We start from the raw sequence: 13,385 nt of genomic DNA, 5'->3' as shown, positions 1-13,385 counted from the left end.
CCTTATTTAATGCACGATTGCAAACCCACATCGTCAAAACAGTGGTATTCATTTTGTTCCTGGATCAGTATTGTGTGAATGAACGGTTATGTAGCTGTGAAGAGATGTTGTTTTTCATTCATCTAGCACAACGGGTGATAGACAAGCAAGCCCCACAGTGGTCCAGTTACCAGACATGAGGCAAAATATGCGCATAGGATGGAGCAGGTGACAAAAGTTGAAACTGCAGGCCAAAATGGAACAAAACCTACCCACACAGCTAAAGGAAAACTGTTGCTTGTATAGCCTGGCAAAGGGCTGGTGATGGATGTTCTCTTCTCTATTCTCTCTGGGGAAGTAAAGAAGCCCAACCTTTCTAACATGAACATTGTTTACTGTAGATATTACCCACAGTAAATTTTAGTGTGGATTTTCTGAGGGGTATGTGTGGCCAGAGTAAAAATAACCAAGGAGCTTGGCTTGTGATACCATAAGGATTTGTTATTATTTATTTACAGCTTTTATATCACACTCTTTAGCCAAAAAGTAGCTTACAAAAATCAATTTCAAGACAAAGCATGTTAGCTCAGTTGGTTAGAGCATGGTGCTGGTAATGCCAAGGTTGCATGTTCGATCCCCATAAGGGATAGCTGCATATTCCTGAATTGCAAAGGGGCTGGACTAGACTAGAGGATCCTCAGGGTACCTTCCAACTCTGGTCCTATGTCTAGGTTTAATTCCTGCCATCAGTTTCACAATCTAAAAAGACATATCACAAGAGGAAAAAGGAATGGGAAGGAGGAGGGGAAAGCAAGCTCAAGCACATGTTCTTAAGTTTACAATTCTTAATGTTACAGCCCATGTCAGTCATGATTCTGAACCTCCTCCAACCCTACAGATCCTTTAGGGGGTTATGTTCAGAAGAGGGGGCCCTCTTGGTAGTTTCACCACCCTCAGAAGTTTGGAGATAGGAGTGGCAGCCTCTAAGCTGTGGGATGCCCTCTCCCAGAGGTGGATCTGGCACCTCCGTTATGTTTTGGGATCAGGTGCCCAAAACACACCCCTTTACCCTGGCCCTTGACACCTGAGAGATACATATTTTAGCACCTATCCTATGGTCTTGTCTTGTAATTTGTTTTAAACTGATTTTCATATTGAATTTTTAAAGTGCTGTACCCAGACTTTATGGTGAAGGCCAGGTAAGAAAGTATGATGATGATGATGATGATGATGATTCCCTTGACAAAGAGCACTGCACTGAAGCCCTGCTCCCTCCATATGAGATGCAGGAGTGGAGCTGGTGACCGCATCCAGGCCAGGAGGACCAGGCAGCCCCTACCACTCACTTCTTCCCTCAGACAGCTCAATTAGTATCCTCACAGGAAGGGGCTTGATGGAGCTGACTTCCTCCCTCACCGATAGCAAGTGGCAGTTCCATAATCCTAGTCCACAATCCTATACCCACTTACTTGGCAAGAAGTCCAAAGGAACTCTATGAGATGGATGTCCAGGTGGACACATATAGGATGGTGCAGATATTGTTGTATATGTATGTTTTTGTGGACTAGTTGCCTCTTTACCAGATGTTGGTGGATAAGAGGAGAATTGTAAACAGTGTAGGGAAGGCCATTGAAACAGCAACCCCACAATTAACACTCCTTTATACCTGTGATGGGTGTGTGTGTGTGTGTGTGTGTGTGTGTGTGTGTGTGTGTGTGTCTGCCACCATCTTCCTCTTCCTGCATTAAATGAAGGGACGTTTTAGTACAAAAAGGATTAGGCCATGCCATAAGAAATCTCACAATCCTTAAGTTGCCAGAAGACACCCCTTGTTGTTTTTGCTGTAATAGTTCTGAAAGCATCTGTGAGAGATGTGTATGAGATCCTATGAGATCTGGGTCAGTGCAAATGTACTGTTAGCATGTGATTCCTCACCTAGTTAATAGTATGTTTATTGCGACCACAACTTCTGAGTAATATAATGAGGGCTGGCGTATTATAGTAAAGTGGCAGCTTTATTCATTTTAAACCCCTTTTTATTGCCACTTCAGACAGAACCCTTTCACACACACAGCCCTCCTCAGCCAGGATGCTCACTAGGTGAGCGTCAGTCAGTCACTGTCTCGAAGGCCACCCCACCTCACATGGTTGTTGTGAAGATAACTGGGGAGAACCATGTTCATTGCCTTGAGCTCCTTGATGGAAAGACTGGATATACAAACAATGGTACCTCGCAAGACGAATGCTCTGCAAGATGAATTTTTCACAAGACGAATGCGTATTGCGATCTGATGGTGACTTGCAAGACGAATTCATTTTGCGAAAAATTCGTCTTGCATTAAAATTTAATTAATGCATTCCTATGGGCAAAAAAAGAAATTTCAATGCATTTCTATGGGAAACCGCGATTCGCAAGATGAATTTTTCGCAAAACGAATTGACTCGCGGAAAGAATTAAATTCATCTTGCGAGGTACCACTGTACAATGAATAGGTATAATTATATAGTCATTATTGGCTATAATTTGCAACGTAGTAATCAGTGACTTGTTGGGGTTTTTTAAGTGGCTGTGTGTACCTCTAATGCACTAATTGTGGAGTGCTATTGCTTTTTTAAATGTAAAAGGCAGCAAAGTTTTACATTCACGTTGCACTGCACATCTGGTTCGGGAGCTATGCTGCACAAAGTCTGTGTTCCTTGTTAGGAAAGAAAGGCAACAACAGTAGCCTGGCTTTCACACTCAGAGAGACCCTGCCTGCCTACCCTCCACATTATAGAGTTAGTCCAAGACATTGGGCAAATGGCTGCCTGCTCCCCACTGCATTCAAGGTCCCCACCCCCAAAATTGATTGTTTCCCTATTTGTCTTCCTGGAAGAGATCCATTTAGCAGCTCTAATGGGCATCTTACATCTGGAACAGCCATTGTATAATGGTCCTCTACATATGTTGTTGTTTAGTCATTTAGTTGTGTCCAACTCTTCATGACCCCATGGACCAGAGCACATCAGGCACTCCTGTCTTGCACTGCCTCCCGCAGTTTGGTCAAACTCATGTTGGTAGCTTCTATAACACTGTCCAACCATCTCGTCCTCTGTCGTCCCCTTCTCCTTGTGCCCTCAATCTTTCCCAACATCAGGGTCTTTTCCAGGGAGTCTTCTCTTCTCATGAGGTGGCCAAAGTATTGGAGCCTCAGCTTCACGATCTGTCCTTCCAGTGAGCACTCAGGGCTGATTTCCTTCAGAATGGAGAGGTTTGATCTTCTTGCAGTCCATGGGACTCTCAAGAGTCTCCTCCAGCACCATAATTCAAAAGCATCAATTCTTCGGCGATCAGCCTTCTTTATGGTCCAGCTCTCACTTCCATACATCACTACTGGGAAAACCATAGCTTTAACTGTATGGACCTTTGTCGGCAAGGTGATGCATCTGCTTTTTAAGATGCTGTCTAGGTTTGTCATTGCTTTTCACCCAAGAAGCTGGTGTCTTTTAATTTCATGACTGCTGTCACCATCTGCAGTGATCATGGAACCCAAGAAAGTAAAATCTCTCACTGCCTCCATTTCTTCATTCTCCATTTCCTCTACATCTACCATAATCTGCCACTCAAACAGGCAATGATGATCTCAAAGGGGGCAGATAAGGAGGTGGGAGAGATGGGTGGCGAGGTGATTGTGTTGCTCATTATCTATTAACATCCTGCATTAGCAGCTCTTGATTATTCAATTGGCGAGGCACTAAAGAAGATTTTCAGAAGAAGAACAGTCAACACTGAATAAAATATCTTTTAGCCTATGCATTGTTCGGTTCTCACACATCACCTCAGAGGGGCTTTCCGAAGGAAAAACAAATCCAGATTCTTGCCGGATGCCAGGGTAGCTAGGGACCATTTAATGTCACAGAGCAACACTCTAGGCAAAGAGTTGCAATCAGTGCTGCCTCCCTGATTGAGTCCCTGATGTGATATCCGTGTTTGCAAGCATATGTCTGTCCCATTCATGTGTTACATTTTAGGTGAAGTGGGCCTGAGCCATGGGGATCTCGAGATTCCAGATACTGCTGGACTTCAGCAATATCAGCCCCAGCCAGCACATTAGGGATGATGGAAGGAGTAGGCTAGCAATATTTGGAGACTTCACAGATTCCCCACTCCTGCCCTATGATAAGGCTAACCTGGGAGAAGGTTTGTATTTAGGTAGCCACTATTTAGGCAGTCACACTGAAGCACCACTAAGAAGCGAATGCTTCTGCTAATCATTCTAAGAATTCCTCCTGAGTGAACACATTGGGGAGCTTATTGTCCTGCCAAACAAAACGCATGACAACGTGAAGCTCAAATGATTTTTCAAAAGCACTCCATCTACAGGCAAGGGCGTACCCACCATGCGGCAAGTTAGGGCAGCTGCCCTACTCTAGAAGCAGGGCTGGTGGGCAGAGGCGGAGCACAGCCCGGCGGAGCGCGAGTTCGCCATTCCCGCCGCACCGCACCGCACCCTCCCTCCAGCTCCCCGGCGCGCCCTCAGGCAAGGCCAAGCGCGGCGGGGAACCAGGGAGCGCGGCGCGGTGGGCGGGAACGCCGAACTCGCGCTCCGCTGGGCTGGGCTCCGCCTCCGCCCACCAGCCCTGCTGCTAGGGAGGGGCACAGCCCGGCGGAGCGCGAGTTCGCCGTTCCCGCCCGCCGCGCTGCGCCCTCCCTCCAGCTCCCCGTCGCGCCCTCTGGCAAGGCCAAGCGCGGCGGGGAACCAGAGAGCGCGGCGCGGCGGGCGGGAGCGCTGAACTCGCACTCCGCTGGGCTGGGCTCCGCCTCCGCCCACCAGCCCTGCTTCTAGGGAGGGGCACAGCCCGGCGGAGCGCGAGTTCGCCGTTCCCGCCCACTTTGTGGCCCCTCCCCTTCCGTGCCTTGGCCCCTCCCCTTGCCCCCCCTAGTTTTGATCCTGGGTACGCCCATGTCTACAGGTCAAGTTTTAGTTCCTCTTTATTACACACCACACATAGCTTGCTTCCGGCTTGCTTCATGCATGATAATGAAGTAACCATGGAACTATAGTCATGCAAAATAAATATTGTTGTGGGAAATAAATGGGCTGTGTTGCTACACACAAGAATGCCAAAACATTGAGCAACACCAATCACTTAAATGTCAGTTTAATGAGGGCATGACCAGATTGTGTGATCCTCCTTCAAATTCATTTATAGCTTGGTGTAAGATGCTAAATTGACTCAGACTCAAGGTTTTACTGTTCTCTGAAAAAGTGAAAAGGAATCTTATGAATGCAAGCATAAACATTTTCTCCCAAGTTTCAAAGGGCCTATTTCTCCACACATACACATACACTATTATATTTATAATTTGCAGACAGAAACCGTTTTTGAAAACAAAAGTAGCTGCAAGTAATTTCCCATGGTTTTTTAAAAAAATTATTATGCACTTTGCCAGACTCAAAGGAAACTAAAATGGTAATGAAGGAAAAATAGGGACATATTGAAACTTCCACATATTCCACAGAAATAGCAGGGCTTCTCCTGTAAATATCATTCCGAGAGAGAGAGAGAGAGAGAGAGAGAGAGAGAGAGAGAGAGAGAGAGAGAGAGAGAGAGAGAATGTTTATGGAAGGTGAACATCACATTTGAAAAAAATGTCTACAACAGTTCATTGAATTGTTTAAATTCAGCTTATTTTTTTATAAAAAACTAATTAAATCTTGAATTCAAAATGTCGGAATGGCAAACAGATAACTGATGTGCCCATATTTTAACCCACCTTTTAACTTTCTGCAAATGCATTTATTGAGTTCAGGTTTAGGACTCGTGTCTATACAAGCATCTATGTCAGTGATGGCGAACCTATGACACGCGTGTCAGACGTGACGCGCAGAGCCCTCACTGCTGGCACGTGCCCCATCGGCTCATTTGTGCTGTTGTTGTTGTCCCCCCCCCATTTGTCTCCCGCTCCTCCTCACGCTACAGCTTGTCTCCGCTGTTAAAACCTTTTTTGTTGTTGTTGTTGCTGGTAGCCAGATATTGGTTTTTTAACCCTTTCTGTGCTGTTTTTCTGGCACTTCGGCAGACTATGTCGGTGCTGTGTGTTAGTTCCAGCGAAGGTATTATTCATCAGTTATTTCTGTTCTCTTTCCCCCCCAAAAAGTGCAGCAGCTTTGGGGCACCCCCCCCCCAAAAAAAAGCGACGCAACTTTTGCATCCACCCAAAAAACCTCCAAAACTTTGGTCAGCAGCTCCCCCCCCAAAAAAAGCTCAACAACTCTGGGCACTTTGTGATAAATAAGGGGTTTTTGGTTTGGTTAGGTTAAATAATTAGTGTTTGGTTTATTAAATACAATTATATACAGTGGTATTACGAATTTAATGGGTTCCGAACGCACATTCGTAAGTCGGGAAAAAAAATTGTAAGTCGAATCCCATAGGAATGCATTGGGAGAAAAAATTCTAAGTCGAAGGAACCCTATCTAAAAATTCATAAGTAGAAAAATTCCTATCTAAACCGCATCCAAGATGGCGGACGGAGCTCCGTTCGTAAGTAGAAACATTCATAAGTAGAGGTACCACTGTATTACAATTATACATTTTTGTTATTTAAACTATAAATATCGCGAAATTGTGGTTTTTTCCTCGAAGTGACACACCACCCGATTTATGCTCGGGTTATTTATTTATTTATTTATTTATTTATTTATTATTACCGAAAAATCCGGGGAAAGCGCGAACGCAGTCCCCCACTACCACAAATTATGCAGTCGAGTTTCCCGCATTTGGGGAAATCGCAGGGGTCAGCACACCCGCAGTGCAATGGATGAGCCTCACCCTGGGAAAACCACCTTCATGATCATGGTGTCTCCCCTGCCAGGTAAGTATATTTATGCTCGGTTTTTTGGCGAATTTTGGCACACCAAGATCAAAAGGTTGCCCATCACTGATCTATGTTCAGTGCAGGAAGTTGGTGCCCAAGTCCAGGGTCAGCTCTCAGCAGAATGAGCAGCAGGGCCCCATATACAACAGGGCTATGTTACCATATTTTGAGAAGTGCTTCAAATAATCCACATTGCCATCTAAAGAGTTTGGGGTAGAGAATGAGGCCATTAACTACAACTTCTAAGACTGTAGTCCCAAGCCCACTTAACTGGGAATAAGCCCCATTGAATTCAATAGGACTTACTTAGAATCATCAAATTATAGAGTTGGAAGGGACCCTGAGGACCATCTAGTCCACCCCCTGCAATGCAGGGATATTCAGGTGCCCCATATGGGGATCAAACTTCTCAATAGACATGGTTAGGATTGCACTGTGAAATTGCCTAATGGAATCAGTAGCTATATTTTCATTATCCTTGATCAGGGATTGCCAATGTGATACCTGCAGGCAAATTTGCCCCCCACACACAAACACCTTCCCTGTTGCTATAGGGTTCTCTCCTCTCACTGAAAATAGGCTTGAAAGAAGCATTATGTTGTAGCCAATATAATATGCTAAAGTATCTGCTTGGTTATGGAGTGTGAAGGCTGCCTGAAACAGTTTGTCCTGTTTGGCAATGTGTCATAGGCCCAAAATGTGCAGCACTGTGTAAGTTTAAGAATTTGCTGTTGTCAAATTGCTTTTTATGTAGAACCATAGAATTGTAGAATTGGAAGGGACCCTGAGGATCATCTAGTCCAACCCCCTGCATTGCAGGGATATGCAGCTGTCCCATACGAGTATCGAACCTGCAACCTTGGCACTATAAGCACCACGCTCTAACCAACTGAGCTATGTTCTGCGGGAGAAAGGCAGGATATAGAATTGGTGGACAGTGTCAATTCAGCTGTCCATACCACAAGAATCTGCAAGCATTTGAGTGAAATGTCCATATGCTGACCGACTAAGAGCTTTGTGTAACTCAAAAGCCTACTCATTCACCAACAGAAGCCAGTTCTGTATGAAGTACCTCCCTGAGCTTATTCAATGTAATATCCATCATCTGATGCCCATCCCCTAACAGAAGAAACAGGGTGAATCGTTTTTCCTGATTTCCTCCTCAGCAAAATGCATAGCTGTCAACTTTCGGATTTGAAAATAAGGAATCAGCAGCCTCACCTGTCCCGGGGACAGTCTACGGTATATCTAACAATCTAGGATAGCAGCGGGAATTTCCAGCAAAAAAGGGAGCGTTGACAGCTATGGCAAAATGTCTCCAAAATCAGTTCTGGAAGCTCCCCCCAATGCTCCAGAACACATCAGGAAGGGCAGCTCTGAAGGCTGGGGGGGGGTCAGCAAAATAAAAATAACCCACCCACATTTCTTCTGTTTGTGGATTCCTCCGCTGGAGCAACAGAGCAAGCAGCACCAAGTGGATTCCACCTTCTGTGTTTCTGGGTCTCCAGATATCGAGTGATTCCTTTTCAAAGCAGGTACTGAGGTTATATAGCACTTTAAACACTCAGCTGTGTCCTCAGTGTTTGGAGGAGATTAAGTTCAGAGTTCATTGTGCTGTCTGTCATTTTCAAGATTAGATAATTTAGCTAGGCTCCTACCGGCAGTGTAAAAGTCTCTGTATTTATTGACTGTCTGGAATTATTATCAAAGCTTCTAAACCCCATCAACACCTTGTAAACAAAAATCACATTATTTTAGTGGGCCCGATAAGATTTTACACGGAGCTTACACTTGTGTTATGTTGGATGTTGCTGTTAAAGATGTTAGAATAGTCTGAGGTCAGTATGATGAATGGCTGCAGATTTCATTAGCAGCTATGGGTGCTTTCACACATGAGGTTTAAACTATTTATTTATTTATTTATTTAATTTATTTATTTAATTTATTTATTTATTGCTTTAATTGGTTTATACAGTGTGACACACACCCTACATTGCTTAGAACCATAGCTGCCAAGTTATCCCTTTTTTAAAGGGATTTTCCCTTATGCTGAATAGGCTTCCTCGCGAGAAAAGGGAAAACTTGGCAGCTATGCTTAGAACAGCGATTCCCACACAGCAGTTGAATTAACTGATTCACTGAAGCCTGAGTACAGGACATTTTTCATCCCAAGGGCCGGCTCTACTATTGGGCAGAGTGAGGTGGCTGCCCCAGACAGCAGATACTAGAGGGAACTGTCAGTTGCTAAAGCTGTGTATGCAATGGGACCTGCCCTGCACCACCTAGGCTAGCCTGCTGCCCTCAAGCGCCGTAGGATGCTGTCCCATCACACGTGTTGAAGTAAGATCCAACTGCCCGTCTGGTTGGCTTTTGTACAAAATGTGAGGGTGCACCATCTTTCATTTGCTTCAGGCAGCAAAGTGCCTTGGATCAGCCTTGTATGCTCTGCATACAGACGATCTCTCATTCAGTCCCTGCCACCTCCAGCTACAAGGACCATACAGCAGGGCAATACCATGTGCTTGTACTAGGTGTGCTTGGATCATTTAATTTATTCCAATATAGGGATGCAGCAGACTTTACTTCCTGATCATGGTGGTGGTGGTGGTGTCTGTAACCAAATTATGGCTGTGGAAATGACCATTTAATCAAGAGGCAACAGAGGCAGAGACTATATTCCATGCAGAGTGAGTAATTGCTATGTCTAAACATGCTGACAAGACATGGCATGGTGCTCTCCATATGTTATTGCAGGGGTAGGCAACCTCAGGCCCGTGGGCCGGATGCAGCCCAATCGCCTTCTCAATCCGGCCCACGGACGGTCCGGGAATCAGCATGTTTTTACATGAGTAGAATGTGTCCTTTTATTTAAAATGCACCTCTGGGGTATTTGTGGTGCCTGCCTGGTGTTTTTATGTGAGTAGAATGTGTGCTTTTATTTAAACTGCATCTCTGGGTTATTTGTGGTGCCTGCCTGGTGTTTTTATGTGAGTAGAATGTGTGCTTTTATTTAAACTACATCTCTGGGTTATTTGTGGTGCCTGCCTGGTGTTTTTATGTCAGTAGAATGTGTCCTTTTATTTAAAATGCACCTCTGGGTTATTTGTGGTGCCTGCCCGGTGTTTTTACATGAGTAGAATGTGTCCTTTTTTAAACTGCATCTCTGGGTTATTTGTGGTGCCTGCCTGGTGTTTTTATGTGAGTAGAATGTGTGCTTTTATTTAAACTGCATCTCTGGGTTATTTGTGGTGCCTGCCTGGTGTTTTTATGTGAGTAGAATGTGTGCTTTTATTTAAAATACATCTCTGGGTTATTTGTGGGGCATAGGAATTCATTCATTCCCTCCAAAAAATATATAGTCCGGCCCACCACATGGTCTGAGGGACGGTGGACTGGCCCACGGCTGAAAAAGGTTGCTGACCCCTGTGTTATTGCATCACATCTCCCATCATCCCTCATCATTGGCTATGCTGACTGGGGCTGATGGGAGTTAGAGTCCAACAAGATTGGAGTCCAGTGTGGTGTGGTGTTTACAGTATTGGACCAAGACCTAGAAGACCAGGGTTCAAATCCCCAATTATTCAGAAAGCTCACTGAGTGACCTTAGGCTAGTCACAGACTAACCTGTCTCACGGGGTTGTAGTGAGGATAAAATGTGTAGCAGCAGGTACCATGGAGGAAATGTGGAATAAATACGTAATAATAAACAAACAAACAAACAAACATATATACATACATACATACATCTGGAGAGCACCAGCTGGTCACCCCTGCTTGAAAATAAAACCTTTTAGGGTGTGCGATTTAAATGTGCCTCCAATTATTATTAGGGGGAAAATGTTGCTTAGATCCAAAGGTGTCTTTCTTCTGCTCTGAATTTATGATTTGCAAGTAAAATCTATTTAAATAGATCGAGTTATTTCAAGCTGAAAGGACTTGAGAACTAAGGTATCAGTGGATTATGTTAGTTTGTAACTATGAATGAAAACCCACACACATTCACAGAAATCTATTGATAAAGGAAACTTTAAAAAAATAAAGATCACTTCCAGGAAACACAGTCACTATAGGAGATAAAATGTTCTTTTTTATATATTTCTTGATTGGTTACATCAGGCATTGGCAAACTCTGGCCCGCCAGATGTTTGGGACTACAATTCCCATCATCCCTGACCACTAGTCCTGTTAGCTAGGGATGATGGGAATTGTGGTCCCAAACATCTGGAGGGCCAGAGTTTGCCTATGCCTGGGTTACATATTGAGTTCATTGTCTTGAGCAGATAAAAGGAAAACTGCACTGTGAAACCAAAATGCTTGTTGAAAAAGCAGAATAATCACATGACCCTTTTTTAGGTGGGCGATTATGGTGTTGGGCTCTTTAATACCACGTCAATTGAAAATGAGTTTTTAGAGAAGAGGTCACACTAAGTGTGCTGTACAAAGTAATTAAGCAAGACAACATAGAAGCCCGTTACAGATTATTCATATCTGAGAGACCACAGGAGTTTCTGTGGTATGGAGGTTAAGCAGCTTGCAAGTACAAGACACATAACATCTACCACACCTCCTGATTAAAGTTTTCCACACCTCAGTGAGGCTTGGGTTCAGTTTTTCATCAGAGTGCAATGCACTAAATATCATTTATGAAGTTCTGTATGGCTTGGGTCCCAGTTGCTGTGCAACACGTTCTTCTTCATACAACCTCAGAAGAAGAAAAAAAACCGGGGTCAATGGGGGCTTCTTTAGATTTTGTTTGGAGAAAATTGTAATTTTTACTTTGCTCTCAATAGATTTGTGTCTTAGGAGGATATCTTAAGGCAATCTATAAAAAGACCCATATCTTTGGAACTCGTTGCCTGTCTGGTCCATCATAGTCCTTCCTCCTCCTTCCCTGGCTTTCAGAAATCACGCAAGCTTACCGTATAAGCACGTTAATTCTCCAGTTGAAACAGCTGCATTGGCCTCTTCCAACTCTAAGATTCTATGATTGTATGACTTGTTTCTAGACCCAATTTAAAGTGCTGGTGGTTGCATTTAAAGCTTTTTTCCAGTTTGGCACACGGTAGCTGAAGGAACACACACACACACCTGCTTGCTGAGGTCATCAGCAGAGGGCACCCAGTTGAGGAAGTCTGACACAAGGACAGAATGTTCTATTGATTGGCTTCAAAATATAATCAGTCTTTCTATTTAATTCTGTTTTCCGTTTTCATTCTCCTTTTTATTGTTTATGTTTCGTTTAGTTAATGAGTTTAAATGCTGCTAACGTTAATAGATCACCTTTAGTTAGTGTATGTTTTTCTCTCTCCTGCGACCACAGTTCAATATGTTGTGTTACAGTTTCATTACAGAGATTACTGGGCTTGATGGGTCAGTGGTCTGACTCAGCATAAGACAGCCTTGTGTGTTCAAGCATATTTTGACAGGGACAATTTCATCCTGGTAATGAATGTAGATTAAATGCATGCCAGATCCATCATTGTTTGCCAGAATCCCAAACTTGCCCATTCCTGTCTATATTCGCTAGCACTGACAAAATGGGAAGAAGATAAATCTACTCTGCCTTATGAATGTTGGGTTTATTTGTATTATAACTAGACATATCTTAGCATATAGTTTTTTTTCTTTTGCTTCTCAGCTTTAAATGTAATCGTTTTTGTCAAAGCATTTGACTGTCTTAGACTTCAATCACTTTGCTTAGGTAGTAGTATCATTCCCTACTATAATAACCTCTTGAACAATTTGTAGCATTCAATGCAAAGTCCTGTTTAATAGGATTGTAACCCTACAGCATCATTAAGAGCACTTCAGCTACATTTACCTTTTTTTACTGCCTGGATTTATTGCAACCTAGTAAAAGTGCCGGTTTGGATGGCCACACACACAAAAAAAATCTTTACTTCAATTTATAGAGTAGCCTTTTCTTGAGAGAGATCAGAACTAGCATGATATGAGAGAGAACGAAAGAATTCTGTCTTCTTTAATTAGTATGTAAAAGGTAGGAGGCCCCTAATACAAATATTTAACTGTGCAGTTGTACGCCAGCGCTCAAGTCATCAAGGAGAAATTTACAGGCAGCTCTAAAGCCACTTGACAATGATTTTCTTGGGTTATGACTTCTCAAATTGCTGTTTATTGCCAATAGCGCTACATCAGGACATAAATAAGGTTCGTGGGATTAAGGCACTGTCTACGTTAAAATGTTTAATCTTCACTTTACATGAGTTATGTTAATGGAAGGCTTTTCTTTGTGTTCAGGTAGAGTTTTCAAGTCAAGTTAGCTATTTTTACACACACTAATGAATCACTAGTTAAACAGCCTTTTGGATTAGAAGCCAGATTTGTCTTGTTACCTGGTTTTCTTTCGGGGAAGAGAGTGGGGAACATCAATCCTTTGTTGAAAGATGTTGCGAGGGGGGACCAGATTGGCTATTTACCGGTAATTATACAGTGGCAAAGACATGCCTGATCACTATTGATTAAAACTTTTTAAACTCTGGATGAAGTGATAGACAAAAACAAACATTTTCTTTTCTGTTTCCTG

At 43.4% G+C, this 13,385-nt stretch overlaps 1 non-coding gene across 1 annotated transcript; it reads right to left on the bottom strand.

Moving 5' to 3' along the window:
* Nucleotides 1-6,682: 6,682 nt before the first annotated feature.
* LOC118096679 (U1 spliceosomal RNA) lies at nt 6,683-6,846 on the bottom strand. The gene has a single exon (XR_004693958.2). It is a non-coding gene; the product is annotated as a U1 spliceosomal RNA (small nuclear RNA).
* Nucleotides 6,847-13,385: the final 6,539 nt, after the last annotated feature.

The sequence above is a fragment of the Zootoca vivipara genome, chromosome 5, assembly GCF_963506605.1.
Source record: "Zootoca vivipara chromosome 5, rZooViv1.1, whole genome shotgun sequence".
Classification (NCBI taxonomy): Eukaryota; Metazoa; Chordata; class Lepidosauria; order Squamata; family Lacertidae; genus Zootoca; species Zootoca vivipara.
Note: the sequence above shows the minus strand (reverse complement) of the source record. Positions and strands in the feature narration are given on the sequence as shown.